A 10,614-nucleotide genomic window follows, 5' to 3' on the forward strand; every position below is an offset into this window, starting at 1 on the left:
TATCAGCACATTGAAAGGACTTCTGTAACGTCCTTCTCTTCATTCTGAGCATCAAGACAAACAAATCACTTGGATATTGAACGCAATGTTGAATTTACCACAGGTCAGTAAAGCCGTAAAACATGAACTAACGATGTATTCTCTACAGTAAACTCTTTATTATATAACAGTAAACGGTAGTAAACTGGTCATTATTATATACCAGTAACCTAAAGACAATATAAACGGTAGTAAACTGGTTATTATTATATACCAGTAACCTAAAGACAATATAAACGGTAGTAAACTGGTCATTATTATTATATACCAGTAACCTAAAGACAATATAAACGGTAGTAAACTGGTTATTATTATACACCAGTAACCTAAAGACAATATAAACGGTAGAAAACTGGTCATTATTATATACCAGTAACCTAAAGACAATATAAACGGTAGTAAACTGGTTATTATTATATACCAGTAACCTAAAGACAATATAAACGGTAGTAAACTGGTTATTATTATATACCAGTAACCTAAAGACAATATAAACGGTAGTAAACTGGTCATTATTATATACCAGTAACCTAAAGACAATATAAACGGTAGTAAACTGTCTATCTTATCTTATCTTACCTTATCTACTCCGTGATTAAAACGCGTCCATACGGTATAAAGTTATAAAAGTATAAATGTAAGTGAATAAACGGAGGTTAAAGTGTTTATAAAACAAGTTAATCAGGTGAAAGGTTTTAAAAGCGGAGAAAGAAGAGCTGCTGGCTGCGACAGACCGCTCAGATGAGGAAGTTCAGAACGGAACCGATCTGACGCTCAGAGAGACGGAGGAGGACGCACACAACACACACACACACACACACACACACACACACACACACACACACACACACACACACACACACACACACACACACACACACACACACACACACACACACACATTCTTGTCTTTCCCAATTGCGGGGGCCACACATTATTCACCCAATTGTGGGGTCCACCCTTTCCAGTGCTCCTACAGCTCTGTAAAAAATCAGGGAAGCTAAAAAAAAAATCTTTTTAATTACCAGCACTTCAAATTTAAAGATTTCCAAACTTTTGTCCAAAAAGTTTTTTGCCCAATTATGGGGTCCGGTTTCTAGCACAAAGACCTCGTGAGGTCCAATTGTATACACACATATTTCTAGCACAAAGACCTTGTGAGGTCCACTTGTACACACATATTTCTAGCACAAAGACCTTGTGAGGTCCACTTGTACACACATATTTCTAGTCTTTATATCTTCACGAGGCTCAAAGAAACTAAGAGAAGACATTAGTAATTTCCATTGTTTTAACTTTATTCTCAAAGAGCAACATTTGTTTTTTAACCAAAAAAGGCAATCAAACTATGCCTGGGGATGTTCCCGTGTCAATTTGAAATGTGTTGAGAATTTTGAATAAACAAGTTTGGATAAACATGTCTTAAGAAAAAGAATAAAAGGTTAAACGTTTTCCCACCATGATATTCAGGAGATAGATAAGATAGAAAATAAATGTTACTGAAGTTTCCGTCTCACGGCACAGATTCTATTGTTTACGAAATATTTGACTGCTTTCCAGTCTCTGTTTTGAAGGTCTTCTGATTCAGCAGCGATGCAACTTTCACATTCACTTTTACCAGGTACTTGGTTTCTTCTTATGTACTTCCCCAGATGCCTTTCCACTGCAGCACTTTCTTTCAGTGTCCAACTTCGTTTTTGTACCGTTTTTTTGCCTAATGAGACAGAGTGCATTTTAATTATCAGATCATTACAGCAACATGTATGTTTTACTGGATTTAATGCTAATATACTGGTGAAGCAGCCACAGCGACTACAGGATCAACAACACAACTACTGCATGGAGATGGAAAGGAGTAAGGCAGATGTGGTTAGAAGGTTTGGCCTAATCAGTGAGATAGAGCTATTTCAGAGGGGAGGAACATGGATCGTCCTGTGTGAATTCACCATACGAAAGTTCACATGAGACATTTACTTTGCCATTTCTATTCTGCAATGTAGTCTACACAATTGGTGCATTTATAGGGTTGCCTGATTCATATACAATCTGGTTTTACATAGGACAAATCGTACCCACTGAACTACATAAGGATGGAAGTACTCATCATTTTGTTATATTTTATTTTAATTGTTAATATGGGCCTGTTTTCGGTGTCTGCAATGAAGACTGGATTTAAATAAATGAAGGAATTGCACTGGCTGGCTCAAATCATAGACAGAGATTAATGTCAATAATGACATTTAACAAAAATTTGTCTCCTATCTGCAAACAAAAGTTTGCAATAGGGTTCCACGATGTTTTGTGCACATCTGACGACAGTGAGCCATCCTTATTGAAAAGGTGATAAGGGACCTAAAGGATGAAAAAGGCGCACTAACCCACAATTGGATTCAAATTGTGTGCTCTGAGCTCACCTCTCTTTCTTGCAGACCTTCTTCCTTCCGCCTCTGTCTCACAGGCATCTAGCTGAAGACAATACTTAATTCAGTAAAGCTAAACAGATATTGATTTAAAATTTTAAGTAGCTGTGAGTTGACTGTATTAGGATATCTTTTCTGAACATAGAGAAAATAATCAATTTGTGAGCAAACGTGATGACTTTGACTTGACGACTACCCTTGTTAAACTTGCACCTGCTCAGGAAGCTTCAAATTGCATCTCTACAAACTTGAGTTTAGACATTGACAGGTGTTTTCTTAATGAAGAAAAATCAATTTCATGTAGATACAAACGGGAGGGCCCCATAAGGCAAGACTAGAAAAGAGTGTGTAACACTGGCCTCCTGACAGGGAACTTGAAAGACAGATTTCAGTTTCAGGGGCCCCAGAAGGACAAAACAAGAAATGTACAAGTGTGTGATGTTACACTGCTCCTGTACAATCCCCCGGTAAGTATTTCCGACTGGAATACTTTTGAAAAATGAGATGTCAACATCCTCTTGAATTGCTCATTTACTGAACAATCTGAGTTTAGGACTGCATAGGGCAGTCTGGAACGAACAAGATGACTTTGAAAATCCCCCAAGGAACGTAACACAGTTTCAGGAAGCAGTGTCATCACTTCGCTCTTACCTGTGTTCCAACATGATCGGCAGAATCTGACTCGTTAGGTGTGGTGTTTGATGCAGCAGGGAGCTTCTTAGACTCTACCTGCACTGCAGGAGACTGACTGAGTGGCACCTGGAATATGAGATAAAAACACAACGTATTAAGAGGAAACCGATATAAAGCACTGTAATTTGATTGTTTTACAGTAAACACGTTAGTTCATGTGAAAACGGTTGCTTAACAGCACAGAACCTAAAACCAAGCACATGACATGATCCCACGTAGAGGTATCCGCACATCTCAGGACAAATACAAGAGGATGCAGTGAATTATTTTCAAAATACCCTTGTTAAACTTGCACCTGCTCAGGAAGCTTCAAATTGCATCTCTAGAAACTTGAGTTTAGACATTGACAGGTGTTTTCTTAATGAAGAAAAATCAATTTCATGTAGATACAAACGGGAGGGCCCCATAAGGCAAGACTAGAAAAGAGTGTGTAACACTGGCCTCCTGACAGGGAACTTGAAAGACAGATTTCAGTTTCAGGGGCCCCAGAAGGACAAAACAAGAAATGTACAAGTGTGTGACGTTACACTGCTCCTGTACAATCCCCCGGTAAGTATTTCTGACTGGAATACTTTTGAAAAATGAGATGTCAACATCCTCTTGAATTGCTCATTTACTGAACAATCTGAGTTTAGGACTGCATGGGGCAGTTCGTGAACGAACAAGATGACTTTGAAAATCCCCCAAGGAACGTAACACAGTTTCAGGAAGCAGTGTCATCACTTCGCTGTTACCTGTGTTCCAACATGATCGGCAGAATCTGACTCGTTAGGTGTGGTGTTTGATGCAGCAGGGAGCTTCTTAGACTCTACCTGCACTGCAGGAGACTGACTGAGTGGCACCTGGAATATGAGATAAAAACACAACGTATTAAGAGGAAACCGATATAAAGCACTGTAATTTGATTGTTTTACAGTAAACACGTTAGTTCATGTGAAAACGGTTGCTTAACAGCACAGAACCTAAAACCAAGCACATGACATGATCCCACGTAGAGGTATCCGCACATCTCAGGACAAATACAAGAGGATGCAGTGGATTATTTTCAAAATACCCTTGTTAAACTTGCACCTGCTCAGGAAGCTTCAAATTGCATCTCTAGAAACTTGAGTTTAGACATTGACAGGTGTTTTCTTAATGAAGAAAAATCAATTTCATGTAGATACAAACGGGAGGGCCCCATAAGGCAAGACTAGAAAAGAGTGTGTAACACTGGCCTCCTGACAGGGAACTTGAAAGACAGATTTCAGTTTCAGGGGCCCCAGAAGGACAAAACAAGAAATGTACAAGTGTGTGATGTTACACTGCTCCTGTACAATCCCCCGGTAAGTATTTCTGACTGGAATACTTTTGAAAAATGAGATGTCAACATCCTCTTGAATTGCTCATTTACTGAACAATCTGAGTTTAGGACTGCATGGGGCAGTTCGTGAACGAACAAGATGACTTTGAAAATCCCCCAAGGAATGTAACACAGTTTCAGGAAGCAGTGTCATCACTTCGCTGTTACCTGTGTTCCAACATGATCTGCAGAATCTGACTCGTTAGGTGTGGTGTCTGATGCAGCAGGGAGCTTCTTAGACTCTACCTGCACTGCAGGAGACTGACTGAGTGGCACCTGGAATATGAGATAAAAACACAACGTATTAAGAGGAAACCGATATAAAGCACTGTAATTTGATTGTTTTACAGTAAACACGTTAGTTCATGTGAAAACGGTTGCTTAACAGCACAGAACCTAAAACCAAGCACATGACATAATCCCACGTAGAGGTATCCGCACATCTCAGGACAAATACAAGAGGATGCAGTGGATTATTTTCAAAATACCCTTGTTAAACTTGCACCTGCTCAGGAAGCTTCAAATTGCATCTCTAGAAACTTGAGTTTAGACATTGACAGGTGTTTTCTTAATGAAGAAAAATCAATTTCATGTAGATACAAACGGGAGGGCCCCATAAGGCAAGACTAGAAAAGAGTGTGTAACACTGGCCTCCTGACAGGGAACTTGAAAGACAGATTTCAGTTTCAGGGGCCCCAGAAGGACAAAACAAGAAATGTACGAGTGTGTGATGTTACACTGCTCCTGTACAATCCCCCGGTAAGTATTTCCGACTGGAATACTTTTGAAAAATGAGATGTCAACATCCTCTTGAATTGCTCATTTACTGAACAATCTGAGTTTAGGACTGCATTTGGCAGTTCGTGAACGAACAAGATGACTTTGAAAATCCCCCAAGGAACGTAACACAGTTTCAGGAAGCAGTGTCATCACTTCGCTGTTACCTGTGTTCCAACATGATCGGCAGAATCTGACTCGTTAGGTGTGGTGTCTGATGCAGCAGGGAGCTTCTTAGACTCTACCTGCACTGCAGGAGACTGACTGAGTGGCACCTGGAATATGAGATAAAAACACAACGTATTCAGCTTATGGCAGTAGATTCTTTTCAAAATACCCTTGTTAAACTTGCAGATGCTCAGAAAGCTTTATATTGCATCTCTAGAAACTTGAGTTTAATTGATTTGAACAATCAGAGGTTAGATTGCATAAGGCAATCACTCCACGTGTAATCATGGGAAGAAAATTGTTAAAAATAAAGCCTAGTATTACCTGTATGGTAACATCTCTTTTTGAACATGCATTTGACAACTTGTTCTCCCCATCCATTCATTTCAGAATTGAGAAAACAGGCAATGCTGAACTGACAGATTCATTTTTTTGCAAAATATATCAAAATCAATATGCTAAATATAACCAACTTACCTTATTTCGCCACGGCCACTTTTCTATTTTCTTCACAGCAAATAGGCATAAGTGGGGCCTGTTGTTTACTGCGATTTGTTTAATGGTGCAATTTGGAGATTTGTTGTTGTCATTGACTAATCGTCCCAGCGATCCATTTTCTTGGGATGCGTCAATACTGAAAGATGTGAGAAAATTATCAGTTAAAAGAATTTTCTAAATATTCATTAGAAGAGACATTTAAACATCATAGTACACTAAATAACATTATTAAATGTGATGGGAAACTGTCCTAACACAGAAAAATACTATACTGTACTATATTAGCCCCAAAATGTCAAGTTACAAAAAAAAACAAATGGGAGGCAGGGGTGTTAAGCCCACTTAGGTTTTTTAAGTATCTGTCCTGTCTTCGTATTGCAAATCGCAATAAGTGTTGGGTCAGGTTCTGCAAACTCAACTATATTAACTTTAAATGTGACACAAAGCATGGTAGGTTATTATCCAATGTCAAGAACAAATTAAATAAATCAATAATTAATGAAACATTCAGTGATACTGAGATCAGCAATCGGTGAGCAGTAATTGGCCCAAAAAACCCTAATTGAAACAAAGGAAATTTTTGCTGCTTATTAGGGTCTGAATTAAAAATGTTTATGTCTACAAATTGCACATTTTCAGAATGCTCACCAATAGCGATGTTTCTTCCATTCAAACTCAAAAAGAAATGTACTCTCCGTCTCTGAGTATTGCCTCGACTGGCATTCCTCCACCGACATAAGGTCTCCTCTATACTCCACGACAAAGGCACCTGGATCGATGGGCTGGGTAGCAAAAACTCCTCTTCCTATAAGAACATCAATTAATAGATTGCTTTCTTACTGTATTTGCTAAAAATATTTTGTTGTCTCATCCTTTAACATAGATTCATCCACATCTCTAATAAATGAGTAACCATAAAAATAAAAATAAATATATATATATTGTAACCACTTACAATAAAATCTTAACTTTTAACCATAGCTGGTTATATTGGATTCAACAAAAAAACAGCAGCTAAATAACAGCTTTTAACCACAAAGTTATTTTTTTTACGTGAAAGAACAGTACTGAGAAATGAACTGGTGTAATATGATCTGCTGCCTTGTACCTTTTTCGCTATTAATATATTTTCCCTCAATTCCTGGCTTGTCCTTCGAGAGCAGGATGAATGAGGTGGCCTCCTCAACAGGCTTTATTCTCTTTTTCCGGGTTGACATGGCTCCCTGAAAGTGATTTGGACATCATAAACCTTACAGTTACCCAACATGCAAGAACAGCATCCCTATTGACTGACTCATGATCTGTTTCGAGCAGTTACCAGAACCACAGTAGCTATCCAAAAAGGAAAAAAAAAAACGAACTCTGATCTTCAACATTCCAGGGCTTGATGCTTCCAGTGAAGCCATAAAGATCCATGTGTAACATTTACATGGTTTATCTCTAAACACAACAGCCACAATAAAATAGAGTTGTAGGAGAAAGTCAAGATGTTAACACAAAGACTTCACTGACTTGTTAATTTATCACTATTTAAATAATTGAAATTCATAAATATACTTGTTATGTGTACATTATGTATAATATGTGACTAACCTCAAAGTCTAGCCCATTGATTCTGGCAACTTGTAGACAGAAAATTGTAAAAGCAAGGATAAGTATTAATTGATCTGTTCTACATAATAAACGGATACAGATAACGTTATCTGGCTCCTTTAACGTTTCTGAGTAAATCCTCTTACCTTTCTAGCATGTGTGCATGTCGTCTTTCTTTTATATTTCACTGAATTGACACAACTACTGCTTATGTTTACATTGCACTCAGGCCTAAAATGGCCGCCACGTCCCACAATGCATTGCGGCGGAACATTGCATTAACCGAGTGTCAAGTTGTAGATAACGTTATGTTAGTGAGCTATTTAGCTAGTGCACGGCAGCTAACAGCTAATATCAAATGCACTATTTAGCAACAAGCACTCTGTAGCTAATTTTAGCCAACTGGCTATTGGTGTAAAACAGCATTGTATTACATTTGCTTACATTATATGTGCAGTAATATCACTGGATATTCTCCGAATAATTTTGACTTAATCAAATGAATAACACCTACCTGTTGTCCATATATTTCCAAGAAATTGCCGTCGGTCGATGCCGATTCTTCCACGAGGTCCTGGCTGCAGACCTCCGCTGTCAGGCCCGGAAATGCACGGCATACGTTTCAAAATAAAATCGCGAATGCACTTCTGGTTGAATCGTTTTCCTCACAAATGAATTAATTAGTATATGACATAAAATCGATCAATTCCTTGTCTATAGTATATATTGTTTTTATTTGTATAGTAAACTTGTTTCATCAGTGCACACATTTTCTCTTAAGCTCATATTCATAAACCAACATCTCATAAGATGTCATAGGCCTATACATTTTATTGTGTACTATACAGAGTACTTTACTGCCTTTTCATTATCATTTAATTTTGACTCTATTGCACTGCTATTTTTCTATATATTTGTTATATTTGTTTCAATTAGTTTTTCTGTTGCATTATTCTGTATTTTTATTCTTAACCACCATCAATTTCATGTTTGGTTCTATTGTGACACAGCCACATGACGTTATAAGTGTTGAAAATGGTACAAATTGTATGTAAAAAAAAAACAGTGCCCAGTTAACATAAAGTTTTAAATCCTTGCAAGGTCAAATAATGTTTTGGGTTACCTGTTAATTGGTTTTGCGTGTGTGTTTGCCGATGTGGAAAATAGATACTATGATGCCCATAGGAGAATTGCGCAATTTCTTGTGGGAGATCTGGTCTGGGTCCGAACACTACCTCAGTCTAAGGCCTTTGAAAAATTTTCATCAAAGCTAGCACCCAAGTGGTCAGAGCCAGCACAAGTGATGAAAATATTAGGGCCTCTCAATTATAGGCTTAAATGGCAAGACACTGACAATACGGACACGGTACATGTGGGTAATCTGAAATCTTATTTCAGATTACCCACAAAAACGTATGGGGTATAAAAGCTGTGGACAATTTGATGTTACTGATACAATTATCAAAATCAATACAAAAGCTTTTGAGAAAACAGTTTGTTTATGGGGTATTTTCTTTGGAATATACTGGATTGCTGATGGGAATGTGATTTGATTGATTTTTTTTGGAATAAGATGAGTTTACATATGTAACTGAAATAATATTATGTAGTTTTCCGAACAAAAAGTGATAGTCTACCTGAAAGAGAAATCAGGGTGATTGTTACACTATGTCTATGCTAATCATGTTCTTGTGCTGCTGGAACACCTAAGTACCACTAAATACTACCCTAACTCTCATCTACAGTATAATCCAAGTTAAATTATTAAGTGATCAATGAGAAAACATTTTAAAAAAACACAAGTCACAACATGATCAAATGTTCTGTAGCCCTTTACTTTTTTCAGTTTTCTGTTTTGAAGACATCTCGGTTGGTTTGAAATAAATGCCATTTGCTGATGTTTTTGTGAACACATGTCATCCTTGGTTGGAGGAATTGTAGGTTACAAATATCCTCCCAAGGCGACTGTAATAGTGCAAAGTCGGCTCATGGACGGAAAAACAAAAGTGCTTTGAGCTTTCCACAAATGATACCTCAACACAGAGAGGGACATGTTCTGCCTACATATTTTTGCCTTTTAAGGCAGGTTGACTTTTTTGAGTCACCAAAAAACTTTAAGTGCACCATTTCTGTTAACATATCTTCTCTGAGGCATTCTTCTGTGGCTATATCTGTGCAGTATTGTAAAGAGCGGATGTGTTCGCAGTGTGTGAAAGTTAATCCACTTCTAGATGCCATTTTGGAGTACTGTTTGCAATCCTCCAACTCACACTGCACCTTGTGTACTCGGTCCCAGGTTTTGTCCTGTACGTGTATAGGGACTGAAAAGCCATGCCCTCCTTTTTGGACTGTGGAAACAGGCCCGGCGATTGCCATAGGCGAACTAGGCGGCCGCCAAAAATGTGTTGGGGGCGCCCCCATTCACTGCTCCTTACTTTGTTATAACACTGCTATAGTTTGAAAATAATTGTTCCCTTCATTATGTGTTATTCAAATTTGACATAAAATATTTATTAGATCCCTACGTATTGTCATGTTTCATACCCATAATATTACACTAAACAAAATATACATTTCATTTATATGAATGAATACATGAACGATAAATAAAATGTATTTATTAAGATATATTGATTCATTTACTTTTACACACATACCTAGTTTTTGACACTTTGTGGGCCCCTCCTTCCTTCCCATGTGTGTGTATGTAGGAGTGTGTAAGTGTGTATCGGTTGCAATACTGGGGTCTGGTAAAGGGGGCGATAGTGAGCACACACACTTTTACACACATACCTAGTTTTTGTCACTTTGTGGGCCAAATTTCAAAACATGAAAAAAAAGCAACAGGCATATCAGGGGAGGCTCCTGAGCACAGAGAGATGAAAAACGGTGTGGGGCCCACCATTTTGGGCCCCACAACGTTTCAGGGCCTCACACCGTTGGTGTTCTCCCATAGCCTGGGCCCCACGTAGTGATAACTGCAAGTACACACACACACACACACACACACACACACACGCATTCAGGGCTGATTAAGATAATGCGCTCTAAGGGCAGCCGGGCCTCGCCCGGTTGAGCGAGTTG

Source organism: Micromesistius poutassou (genome assembly GCF_964030765.1).
Source record: "Micromesistius poutassou genome assembly, chromosome: 24".
NCBI lineage: Eukaryota > Metazoa > Chordata > Actinopteri > Gadiformes > Gadidae > Micromesistius > Micromesistius poutassou.